The following is a 14523-nucleotide window of genomic DNA, read 5'->3' as shown; positions in this document are numbered from 1 at the left end:
TTTTCACCTATGACTATTCTTTGCAAAATGCAATTTGCCCTTTCAGTTTTCTAACTTTGAACCAATTTCCAAAACGAGAGTGCTATAGGGCAGTATATGAAATCCTTGCAAATATAGTGATTCATGACTGAATTATATTACATACTTATGTCATAAGTAAGTTAGATAAAATAAGATAAAATAACGATCTCACAATACATATATTTTGGGTACAAGAATACATAAATACGGTTAAGATATAGGAAGATCCCAGTGTTTGGTAATCAGTTTCTTTTATTACATATTTACACATCTTTAGAAATAGAAATGAAGCCCGTCATTGCTTGGTCGTCGCTACTGTGATATTCTGCATGACTATTTTGTCGTTACGAACAGGAGAGCTGCTGACATAAGTTATAAGTAGTGAACAGAATGGTTTACTTGAAATTTAAAGATTGATTGTATAATTTAATTTCTTTGTCTATTTTGATAACTTTGAAATAATGTCCAAGTCTTGAATGCTTTCCAGCAGTACAACAAGTCACTACAAATATATCGATTCATTTGCGATTAATATCCAACATTAACCATATAAACTTGCTGAAAGTGACTAATATCCAAAGCACTTACCTCAACACATTTAGTTTTGAATAAATCCACAAATGCATACCGAAACGAGTATCGAATTGTCCATTTCAACGTTCGTGGTATGATACGTAGAGACATATACGATGTATGAGATATATAGCCATAGATAGTTTGTTAATACATGCAGTGGACATTTGTTTTTTGTATAGTCAAAAAATGCAATAAGGAATTTAGAAATAAATTCCAAAGAACAATATATTATTTCATCATTTTTATTTTATGTAGTCATATTAATTGCTTCTATCGAATTAAGTATTTTTACTTTCCTTTCTTTCCATTATCACCTTCACAATAACAGCTTGTAACTATTATGAATCCACATTTTCTAATACTTTCTATAGTCATCAGAGACACACACACAAACATTGAAAATTTGATCAATATCTCTTGTTATTCCGTTTAATATTTTGGAACTATATCTCACTCTCTCTCTTGTAGCGGTCGAAAGTTGAAATGATAGAAAAGCAATATATGAAAAACAAATCAAAGATAACATTTTGTGAAATACTGTTGCAATTAAGATTTTTTTGGTGGTGTAAAGGCATTAATGTAATTATTTTCAATAATAGTCAAGTAAAGTAATAACGGCATCGTCCACTGAATTGGATGTCACTGACTTATAATATGACGTAAAGTTTATCCGAATGAGGCAGTGAAATTTCATACGAATAATGTATAAGGATTTTGTTTTCGTGTTACTCTAATTTTCTTTCTATCTATCTGCGGAATGATTTGGTATGCAGCACAAATAAGAACACTTTGTTCACATATGACGATTCTTTGCAATATGCAATTTGCCCTTTCAGTTTTCTAACTTTGAACCAATTTCCAAAACGAGAGTGCTATAGGGCAGTATATGAAATCCTTGCAAATGTAGTGATTCATGTCTAAATAATATTACATATTTATATGATATGTAAGTTAGATAAAATAAGATAAAATAAAGATCCCACAATACATATATTTTGGGTACAAGAATACATAAATACGGTTAAGATATGGGAAGATCCCAGTGTTTGGTAATCAGTTTCTTTTATTACATATTTACACATCTTTAGAAATAGAAGTATAGCCAGTCATTGCTTGGTCGTCGCAACTGTGACGTTGTGCTTGAATATTTTGTCGTTACAAACAGGAGAGCTGCTGACATAAGTTATAAGTAGCGAACAGAATGGTTTACTTGAAATTTAAAGATTGATTGTATAATTTAATTTCTTTGTCTATTTTGATAACTTTGAAATAATTTCCAAGTCTTGAATGCTTTCCAGCAGTATAGCAAGTCACTACAAATATATCGATTCATTTGCGATTAATATCCAACATTAACCATATAAACTTGCTGAAAGTGACTAATATCCAAAGCACTTACCTCGACACATTTAGTTTTGAATAAATCCACAAATGCATACCGAAACGAGTATCGAATTGTCGATTTCAACGTTCGTGTTATGATACATAGAGACAGATATGTTTTATGAGATATATAGCCATAGATAGTTTGTCAATATATGCAGTGGACATTTGTTTTTTGTATAGTCAAAAAATTCAATAAGGAATTTTGAAATACATTCCAAAGAAAAATATATTATTTCATCATTTTTCTTTTATGTAGTCATATTAATTGCTTCTATCGAATTAATTATTTTTACTTTTCTTTCGTTCCATTATCACTTTCACAAATACAGATCGTAAGTATTATGAATCCACATTTTCTAATACTTTATATAGCCATCAGAGACACACCCAAAAAAAAATTGAAAATTTGATCAATGTCTCTTGTTATTCCCTGTTTAATATTTTGGAACTCTCTCTCTCTGTCTCGTGCAGCGGTCGAAAGTTGAAATGATAGAAAAGCAATCGATGAAAAACAAATCATAGATTACGTTTTGGGCTATACTGTTGCAATTAACATTTTTTTGCTGGTGTAAAGGCATTAATGTAATTATTTTCAATAATAGTCAAGTAAAGTAATAACGGCATCGTCCACTGAATTGGATGTCAGTGTCTGACAATATGACGTAAAGATGATCCGAATGAGGCAGTGAAATTTCACCCGAATAATGTGTAAGGATTTTGTTTTCTTGTTGCTATAATTTTGTTTGTATCGATCTGCGGAATGATTTGGTATGCAGCACAAATCAGAACACTTTGTTCACATATGACGACTCTTTGCAAAATGCAATTTGCCCTTTCAGTTTTCTAACTTTGAACCAATTTCCAAAACGAGAGTGCTACAGGGCAGTATATGAAATCCTTGCAAATGTAGTGATTCATGTCTAAATAATATTACATATTTATATGATAAGTAAGTTAGATAAAATAAGATAAAAGAAAGGTCTCACAATACATATATTTTGGGTACAAGAATACATAAATGAGGTTAAGATATAGGAAGATCCCAGTGTTTGGTAATCAGTTTCCTTTATTACAAATTTACACATCTTTAGAAATAGAAATAAAGCCCGTCATTGCTTGGTCGTCGCTACTGTGACATTGTGTTTGAATATTTTATCGTTGCGAACAGGAGAGCTGCTGACATACGTTATAAGTAGTGAACAGAATGGTTTACTTGAAATTTAAAGATTGATTGTATAATTTAATTTCTTTGTCTATTTTGATAACTTTGAAATAATTTCCAAACCTTGAATGCTTTCCAGCAGTATAACAAGTCACTACAAATATATCGATTCATTTGCGATTAATATCCAACATTAAACATATAAACTTGCTGAAAGTGACTAATATCCAAAGCACTTACCTCAACACATTTAGTTTTGAATAAATCCACAAATGCATACCGAAACGAGTATCGAACGGTTGATTTCAACGTTCGTGTTATGATGCATAGAGACATATATTTTGTATGAGATATTTAGCCATAGATAGTTTGTCAATACATGCAGTGGACATTTGTTTTCTGTATAGTCAAAAAATTCAATAAGGAATTTTGAAATACATTCCAAAGAAAAATATATTATTTCATCATTTTTCTTTTATGTAGTCATATTAAATGCTTGTAACGTATTAATTATTTTTGCTTTTCTCTCTTTCCATTATGACCTGCACAAAAACAGTGGGTAAGTATTATGAATCCACATTTTCTAATACTTTATAAAGCCATCAGAGCAACACTAAAGAAAAAAAAATGAAAATTTGATCAATGTCTCTTGTCTCTGTCTGATTAATATTTTGGAACCCTCTCTATCTCTCTCTCTCTATCTCTCTCTCTCTCTCTCTCTCTCTCTCTTTCTCTTTCTCTGGCTCTCGTGTAGCGGTCGAAAGTTGCAAATGATAGAAAAGCAATAGATGAAAAACAAATCATAGATAACTTTTTGGGAAATACTGTTGCAATTAACCGTTTTTTGCTGGTGTAAAGGCATTAATGTAATTATTTTCAATAGTAGTCAAGTAAAGTAATAACGGCATCGTCCACTGAATTGGATGTCACTGTCTGACAATATTACGAAAAGATGATCCGAATGAGGCAGTGAAATTTCACCCGAATAATGTATAACTATTTTGTTTTCTTGTTGCTCTAATTTTGTTTCTATCTATCTGCGGAATGATTTGGTATGCAGCACAAATAAGAACACTTTGTTCACATATGACGATTCTTTGCAATATGCAATTTGCCCTTTCAGTTTTCTAACTTTGAACCAATTTCCAAAACGAGAGTGCTATAGGGCAGTATACGAAATCCTTGCAAATGTAGTGATTCATGTCTAAATAATATTACATATTTATATGATAAGTAAGTTAGATAAAATAAGATAAAATAAAGATCCCACAATACATATATTTTGGGTACAAGAATACATAAATACGGTTAAGATATGGGAAGATCCCAGTGTTTGGTAATCAGTTTCTTTTATTACATATTTACACATCTTTAGAAATAGAAGTATAGCCAGTCATTGCTTGGTCGTCGCTACTGTGACATTGTGCTTGAATATTTTGTCGTTACAAACAGGAGAGCTGCTGACATAAGTTACAAGTAGTGAACAGAATGGTTTACTTGAAATTTAAAGATTGATTGTATAATTTAAATTCTTTGTCTATTTTGATAACTTTGAAATAATTTCCAAACCTTGAATGCTTTCCAGCAGTATAACAAGTCACTACAAATATATCGATTCATTTGCGATTAATATCCAACATTAACCATATAAACTTGCTGAAAGTGACTAATATCCAAAGCACTTACCTCGACACATTTAGTTTTGAATAAATCCACAAATGCATACCGAAACGAGTATCGAATTGTCGATTTCAACGTTCGTGTTATGATACATAGAGACAGATATGTTTTATGAGATATATAGCCATAGATAGTTTGTCAATACATGCAGTGGACATTTGTTTTTTGTATAGTCAAAAAATTCAATAAGGAATTTTGAAATACATTCCAAAGAAAAATATATTATTTCATCATTTTTCTTTTATGTAGTCATATTAATTGCTTCTATCGAATTAATTATTTTTACTTTTCTTTCTTTCCACTATCACTTTCACAAAAACAGATCGTAAGTATTATGAATCCACATTTTCTAATACTTTATATAGCCATCAGAGACACACCCAAAAAAAAATTGAAAATTTGATCAATGTCTCTTGTCATTCCCTGTTTAATATTTTGGAACTCTCTCTCTCTGTCTCGTGTAGCGGTCGAAAGTTGAAATGATAGAAAAGCAATCGATGAAAAACAAATCATAGATTACGTTTTGGGCTATACTGTTGCAATTAACATTTTTTTGCTGGTGTAAAGGCATTAATGTAATTATTTTCAATAATAGTCAAGTAAAGTAATAACGGCATCGTCCACTGAATTGGATGTCAGTGTCTGACAATATGACGTAAAGATGATCCGAATGAGGCAGTGAAATTTCACCCGAATAATGTATAAGGATTTTGTTTTCTTGTTGCTCTAATTTTGTTTGTATCTATCTGCGGAATGATTTAGTATGCAGCACAAATAAGAACACTTTGTTCACATATGACGATTCTTTGCAAAATGCAATTTGCCCTTTCAGTTTTCTAACTTTGAACCAATTTCCAAAACGAGAGTGCTATAGGGCAGTATATGAAATCCTTGCAAATGTAGTGATTCATGTCTGAATTATATTACATACTTATGTCATAAGTAAGTTAGACAAAATAAGATAAAAAAACGATCTCACAATACATATATTTTGGGTACAAGAATACATAAATACGGTTAAGATATATGAAGATCCCAGTGTTTGGTAATCAGTTTCTTATATTACATATTTACACATCTTTAGAAATAGAAATAAAGCCAGTCATTGCTTGGTCGTCGCTACTGTGACATTGTGCTTGAATATTTTGTCGTTACAAACAGGAGAGCTGCTGACATAAGTTATAAGTAGTGAACAGAATGGTTTACTTGAAATTTAAAGATTGATTGTATAATTTAATTTCTTTTTCTATTTTTATAACTTTGAAATAATTTCCAAGTCTTGAATGCTTTCCAGCAGTACAACAAGTCACTCCAAATATATCGATTCATTTGCGATTAATATCCAACATTAACCATATAAACTTGCTGAAAGTGATTAATATCCAAAGCATTTACCTCAACACATTTAGTTTTGAATAAATCCACAAATGCATACCGAAACGAGCATCGAATTGTCCATTTCAACGTTCGTGTTATGATACGTAGAGACATATACGATGTATGAGATATATAGCCATAGATAGTTTGTTAATACATGCAGTGGACATTTGTTTTTTGTATAGTCAAAAAAGGCAATAAGGAATTTAGAAATAAATTCCAAAGAACAATATATTATTTCATCATTTTTCTTTTATGTAGTCATATTAATTGCTTCTATCGAATTAAGTATTTTTACTTTCCTTTCTTTCCATTATCACCTTCACAATAACAGCTTGTAAGTATTATGAATCCACATTTTCTAATACTTTCTATAGTCATCAGAGACACACACACAAACATTGAAAATTTGATCAATATCTCTTGTTATTCCGTTTAATATTTTGGAACTATATCTCCCTCTCTCTCTTGTAGCGGTCGAAAGTTGAAATGTTAGAAAAGCAATATATGAAAAACAAATCATAGATAACATTTTGTGAAATACTGTTGCAATTAACATTTTTTTGCTGGTGTAAAGGCATTAATGTAATTATTTTCAATAATAGTCATGTAAAGTAATAGCATCATCGTCCAGTGAATTGGATGTCAGTGTCTGACAATATGACGTAAAGATGATCCGAATGAGGCAGTGAAATTTCACCCGAATAATGTATAAGGATTTTGTTTTCTTGTTGCTCTAATTTTGTTTGCATCTATCTACGGAATGATTTAGTATGCAGCACAAATAAGAACACTTTTTTTCACCTATGACTATTCTTTGCAAAATGCAATTTGCCCTTTCAGTTTTCTAACTTTGAACCAATTTCCAAAACGAGAGTGCTATAGGGCAGTATATGAAATCCTTGCAAATATAGTGATTCATGACTGAATTATATTACATACTTATGTCATAAGTAAGTTAGATAAAATAAGATAAAATAACGATCTCACAATACATATATTTTGGGTACAAGAATACATAAATACGGTTAAGATATAGGAAGATCCCAGTGTTTGGTAATCAGTTTCTTTTATTACATATTTACACATCTTTAGAAATAGAAATGAAGCCCGTCATTGCTTGGTCGTCGCTACTGTGATATTCTGCATGACTATTTTGTCGTTACGAACAGGAGAGCTGCTGACATAAGTTATAAGTAGTGAACAGAATGGTTTACTTGAAATTTAAAGATTGATTGTATAATTTAATTTCTTTGTCTATTTTGATAACTTTGAAATAATGTCCAAGTCTTGAATGCTTTCCAGCAGTACAACAAGTCACTACAAATATATCGATTCATTTGCGATTAATATCCAACATTAACCATATAAACTTGCTGAAAGTGACTAATATCCAAAGCACTTACCTCAACACATTTAGTTTTGAATAAATCCACAAATGCATACCGAAACGAGTATCGAATTGTCCATTTCAACGTTCGTGGTATGATACGTAGAGACATATACGATGTATGAGATATATAGCCATAGATAGTTTGTTAATACATGCAGTGGACATTTGTTTTTTGTATAGTCAAAAAATGCAATAAGGAATTTAGAAATAAATTCCAAAGAACAATATATTATTTCATCATTTTTATTTTATGTAGTCATATTAATTGCTTCTATCGAATTAAGTATTTTTACTTTCCTTTCTTTCCATTATCACCTTCACAATAACAGCTTGTAACTATTATGAATCCACATTTTCTAATACTTTCTATAGTCATCAGAGACACACACACAAACATTGAAAATTTGATCAATATCTCTTGTTATTCCGTTTAATATTTTGGAACTATATCTCACTCTCTCTCTTGTAGCGGTCGAAAGTTGAAATGATAGAAAAGCAATATATGAAAAACAAATCAAAGATAACATTTTGTGAAATACTGTTGCAATTAAGATTTTTTTGGTGGTGTAAAGGCATTAATGTAATTATTTTCAATAATAGTCAAGTAAAGTAATAACGGCATCGTCCACTGAATTGGATGTCACTGACTTATAATATGACGTAAAGTTTATCCGAATGAGGCAGTGAAATTTCATACGAATAATGTATAAGGATTTTGTTTTCGTGTTACTCTAATTTTCTTTCTATCTATCTGCGGAATGATTTGGTATGCAGCACAAATAAGAACACTTTGTTCACATATGACGATTCTTTGCAATATGCAATTTGCCCTTTCAGTTTTCTAACTTTGAACCAATTTCCAAAACGAGAGTGCTATAGGGCAGTATATGAAATCCTTGCAAATGTAGTGATTCATGTCTAAATAATATTACATATTTATATGATATGTAAGTTAGATAAAATAAGATAAAATAAAGATCCCACAATACATATATTTTGGGTACAAGAATACATAAATACGGTTAAGATATGGGAAGATCCCAGTGTTTGGTAATCAGTTTTTTTTATTACATATTTACACATCTTTAGAAATAGAAGTATAGCCAGTCATTGCTTGGTCGTCGCAACTGTGACGTTGTGCTTGAATATTTTGTCGTTACAAACAGGAGAGCTGCTGACATAAGTTATAAGTAGCGAACAGAATGGTTTACTTGAAATTTAAAGATTGATTGTATAATTTAATTTCTTTGTCTATTTTGATAACTTTGAAATAATTTCCAAGTCTTGAATGCTTTCCAGCAGTATAGCAAGTCACTACAAATATATCGATTCATTTGCGATTAATATCCAACATTAACCATATAAACTTGCTGAAAGTGACTAATATCCAAAGCACTTACCTCGACACATTTAGTTTTGAATAAATCCACAAATGCATACCGAAACGAGTATCGAATTGTCGATTTCAACGTTCGTGTTATGATACATAGAGACAGATATGTTTTATGAGATATATAGCCATAGATAGTTTGTCAATATATGCAGTGGACATTTGTTTTTTGTATAGTCAAAAAATTCAATAAGGAATTTTGAAATACATTCCAAAGAAAAATATATTATTTCATCATTTTTCTTTTATGTAGTCATATTAATTGCTTCTATCGAATTAATTATTTTTACTTTTCTTTCGTTCCATTATCACTTTCACAAATACAGATCGTAAGTATTATGAATCCACATTTTCTAATACTTTATATAGCCATCAGAGACACACCCAAAAAAAAATTGAAAATTTGATCAATGTCTCTTGTTATTCCCTGTTTAATATTTTGGAACTCTCTCTCTCTGTCTCGTGCAGCGGTCGAAAGTTGAAATGATAGAAAAGCAATCGATGAAAAACAAATCATAGATTACGTTTTGGGCTATACTGTTGCAATTAACATTTTTTTGCTGGTGTAAAGGCATTAATGTAATTATTTTCAATAATAGTCAAGTAAAGTAATAACGGCATCGTCCACTGAATTGGATGTCAGTGTCTGACAATATGACGTAAAGATGATCCGAATGAGGCAGTGAAATTTCACCCGAATAATGTGTAAGGATTTTGTTTTCTTGTTGCTATAATTTTGTTTGTATCGATCTGCGGAATGATTTGGTATGCAGCACAAATCAGAACACTTTGTTCACATATGACGACTCTTTGCAAAATGCAATTTGCCCTTTCAGTTTTCTAACTTTGAACCAATTTCCAAAACGAGAGTGCTACAGGGCAGTATATGAAATCCTTGCAAATGTAGTGATTCATGTCTAAATAATATTAGATATTTATATGATAAGTAAGTTAGATAAAATAAGATAAAAGAAAGGTCTCACAATACATATATTTTGGGTACAAGAATACATAAATGAGGTTAAGATATAGGAAGATCCCAGTGTTTGGTAATCAGTTTCCTTTATTACAAATTTACACATCTTTAGAAATAGAAATAAAGCCCGTCATTGCTTGGTCGTCGCTACTGTGACATTGTGTTTGAATATTTTATCGTTGCGAACAGGAGAGCTGCTGACATACGTTATAAGTAGTGAACAGAATGGTTTACTTGAAATTTAAAGATTGATTGTATAATTTAATTTCTTTGTCTATTTTGATAACTTTGAAATAATTTCCAAACCTTGAATGCTTTCCAGCAGTATAACAAGTCACTACAAATATATCGATTCATTTGCGATTAATATCCAACATTAAACATATAAACTTGCTGAAAGTGACTAATATCCAAAGCACTTACCTCAACACATTTAGTTTTGAATAAATCCACAAATGCATACCGAAACGAGTATCGAACGGTTGATTTCAACGTTCGTGTTATGATGCATAGAGACATATATTTTGTATGAGATATTTAGCCATAGATAGTTTGTCAATACATGCAGTGGACATTTGTTTTCTGTATAGTCAAAAAATTCAATAAGGAATTTTGAAATACATTCCAAAGAAAAATATATTATTTCATCATTTTTCTTTTATGTAGTCATATTAAATGCTTGTAACGTATTAATTATTTTTGCTTTTCTCTCTTTCCATTATGACCTGCACAAAAACAGTGGGTAAGTATTATGAATCCACATTTTCTAATACTTTATAAAGCCATCAGAGCAACACTAAAGAAAAAAAAATGAAAATTTGATCAATGTCTCTTGTCTCTGTCTGATTAATATTTTGGAACCCTCTCTATCTCTCTCTCTCTATCTCTCTCTCTCTCTCTCTCTCTCTCTCTTTCTCTCTCTCTGGCTCTCGTGTAGCGGTCGAAAGTTGCAAATGATAGAAAAGCAATAGATGAAAAACAAATCATAGATAACTTTTTGGGAAATACTGTTGCAATTAACCGTTTTTTGCTGGTGTAAAGGCATTAATGTAATTATTTTCAATAGTAGTCAAGTAAAGTAATAACGGCATCGTCCACTGAATTGGATGTCACTGTCTGACAATATTACGAAAAGATGATCCGAATGAGGCAGTGAAATTTCACCCGAATAATGTATAAGGATTTTGTTTTCTTGTTGCTCTAATTTTGTTTCTATCTATCTGCGGAATGATTTGGTATGCAGCACAAATAAGAACACTTTGTTCACATATGACGATTCTTTGCAATATGCAATTTGCCCTTTCAGTTTTCTAACTTTGAACCAATTTCCAAAACGAGAGTGCTATAGGGCAGTATACGAAATCCTTGCAAATGTAGTGATTCATGTCTAAATAATATTACATATTTATATGATAAGTAAGTTAGATAAAATAAGATAAAATAAAGATCCCACAATACATATATTTTGGGTACAAGAATACATAAATACGGTTAAGATATGGGAAGATCCCAGTGTTTGGTAATCAGTTTCTTTTATTACATATTTACACATCTTTAGAAATAGAAGTATAGCCAGTCATTGCTTGGTCGTCGCTACTGTGACATTGTGCTTGAATATTTTGTCGTTACAAACAGGAGAGCTGCTGACATAAGTTACAAGTAGTGAACAGAATGGTTTACTTGAAATTTAAAGATTGATTGTATAATTTAAATTCTTTGTCTATTTTGATAACTTTGAAATAATTTCCAAACCTTGAATGCTTTCCAGCAGTATAACAAGTCACTACAAATATATCGATTCATTTGCGATTAATATCCAACATTAACCATATAAACTTGCTGAAAGTGACTAATATCCAAAGCACTTACCTCGACACATTTAGTTTTGAATAAATCCACAAATGCATACCGAAACGAGTATCGAATTGTCGATTTCAACGTTCGTGTTATGATACATAGAGACAGATATGTTTTATGAGATATATAGCCATAGATAGTTTGTCAATACATGCAGTGGACATTTGTTTTTTGTATAGTCAAAAAATTCAATAAGGAATTTTGAAATACATTCCAAAGAAAAATATATTATTTCATCATTTTTCTTTTATGTAGTCATATTAATTGCTTCTATCGAATTAATTATTTTTACTTTTCTTTCTTTCCACTATCACTTTCACAAAAACAGATCGTAAGTATTATGAATCCACATTTTCTAATACTTTATATAGCCATCAGAGACACACCCAAAAAAAAATTGAAAATTTGATCAATGTCTCTTGTCATTCCCTGTTTAATATTTTGGAACTCTCTCTCTCTGTCTCGTGTAGCGGTCGAAAGTTGAAATGATAGAAAAGCAATCGATGAAAAACAAATCATAGATTACGTTTTGGGCTATACTGTTGCAATTAACATTTTTTTGCTGGTGTAAAGGCATTAATGTAATTATTTTCAATAATAGTCAAGTAAAGTAATAACGGCATCGTCCACTGAATTGGATGTCAGTGTCTGACAATATGACGTAAAGATGATCCGAATGAGGCAGTGAAATTTCACCCGAATAATGTATAAGGATTTTGTTTTCTTGTTGCTCTAATTTTGTTTGTATCTATCTGCGGAATGATTTAGTATGCAGCACAAATAAGAACACTTTGTTCACATATGACGATTCTTTGCAAAATGCAATTTGCCCTTTCAGTTTTCTAACTTTGAACCAATTTCCAAAACGAGAGTGCTATAGGGCAGTATATGAAATCCTTGCAAATGTAGTGATTCATGTCTGAATTATATTACATACTTATGTCATAAGTAAGTTAGACAAAATAAGATAAAAAAACGATCTCACAATACATATATTTTGGGTACAAGAATACATAAATACGGTTAAGATATATGAAGATCCCAGTGTTTGGTAATCAGTTTCTTATATTACATATTTACACATCTTTAGAAATAGAAATAAAGCCAGTCATTGCTTGGTCGTCGCTACTGTGACATTGTGCTTGAATATTTTGTCGTTACAAACAGGAGAGCTGCTGACATAAGTTATAAGTAGTGAACAGAATGGTTTACTTGAAATTTAAAGATTGATTGTATAATTTAATTTCTTTTTCTATTTTTATAACTTTGAAATAATTTCCAAGTCTTGAATGCTTTCCAGCAGTACAACAAGTCACTCCAAATATATCGATTCATTTGCGATTAATATCCAACATTAACCATATAAACTTGCTGAAAGTGATTAATATCCAAAGCATTTACCTCAACACATTTAGTTTTGAATAAATCCACAAATGCATACCGAAACGAGCATCGAATTGTCCATTTCAACGTTCGTGTTATGATACGTAGAGACATATACGATGTATGAGATATATAGCCATAGATAGTTTGTTAATACATGCAGTGGACATTTGTTTTTTGTATAGTCAAAAAAGGCAATAAGGAATTTAGAAATAAATTCCAAAGAACAATATATTATTTCATCATTTTTCTTTTATGTAGTCATATTAATTGCTTCTATCGAATTAAGTATTTTTACTTTCCTTTCTTTCCATTATCACCTTCACAATAACAGCTTGTAAGTATTATGAATCCACATTTTCTAATACTTTCTATAGTCATCAGAGACACACACACAAACATTGAAAATTTGATCAATATCTCTTGTTATTCCGTTTAATATTTTGGAACTATATCTCCCTCTCTCTCTTGTAGCGGTCGAAAGTTGAAATGTTAGAAAAGCAATATATGAAAAACAAATCATAGATAACATTTTGTGAAATACTGTTGCAATTAACATTTTTTTGCTGGTGTAAAGGCATTAATGTAATTATTTTCAATAATAGTCATGTAAAGTAATAGCATCATCGTCCAGTGAATTGGATGTCAGTGTCTGACAATATGACGTAAAGATGATCCGAATGAGGCAGTGAAATTTCACCCGAATAATGTATAAGGATTTTGTTTTCTTGTTGCTCTAATTTTGTTTGCATCTATCTACGGAATGATTTAGTATGCAGCACAAATAAGAACACTTTTTTTCACCTATGACTATTCTTTGCAAAATGCAATTTGCCCTTTCAGTTTTCTAACTTTGAACCAATTTCCAAAACGAGAGTGCTATAGGGCAGTATATGAAATCCTTGCAAATATAGTGATTCATGACTGAATTATATTACATACTTATGTCATAAGTAAGTTAGATAAAATAAGATAAAATAACGATCTCACAATACATATATTTTGGGTACAAGAATACATAAATACGGTTAAGATATAGGAAGATCCCAGTGTTTGGTAATCAGTTTCTTTTATTACATATTTACACATCTTTAGAAATAGAAATGAAGCCCGTCATTGCTTGGTCGTCGCTACTGTGATATTCTGCATGACTATTTTGTCGTTACGAACAGGAGAGCTGCTGACATAAGTTATAAGTAGTGAACAGAATGGTTTACTTGAAATTTAAAGATTGATTGTATAATTTAATTTCTTTGTCTATTTTGATAACTTTGAAATAATGTCCAAGTCTTGAATGCTTTCCAGCAGTACAACAAGTCACT

This window comes from Sinohyriopsis cumingii, chromosome 10 (assembly GCF_028554795.1).
Source record: "Sinohyriopsis cumingii isolate HCF-2022 chromosome 10, ASM2855479v2, whole genome shotgun sequence".
Classification (NCBI taxonomy): Eukaryota; Metazoa; Mollusca; class Bivalvia; order Unionida; family Unionidae; genus Sinohyriopsis; species Sinohyriopsis cumingii.
Note: the sequence above shows the minus strand (reverse complement) of the source record.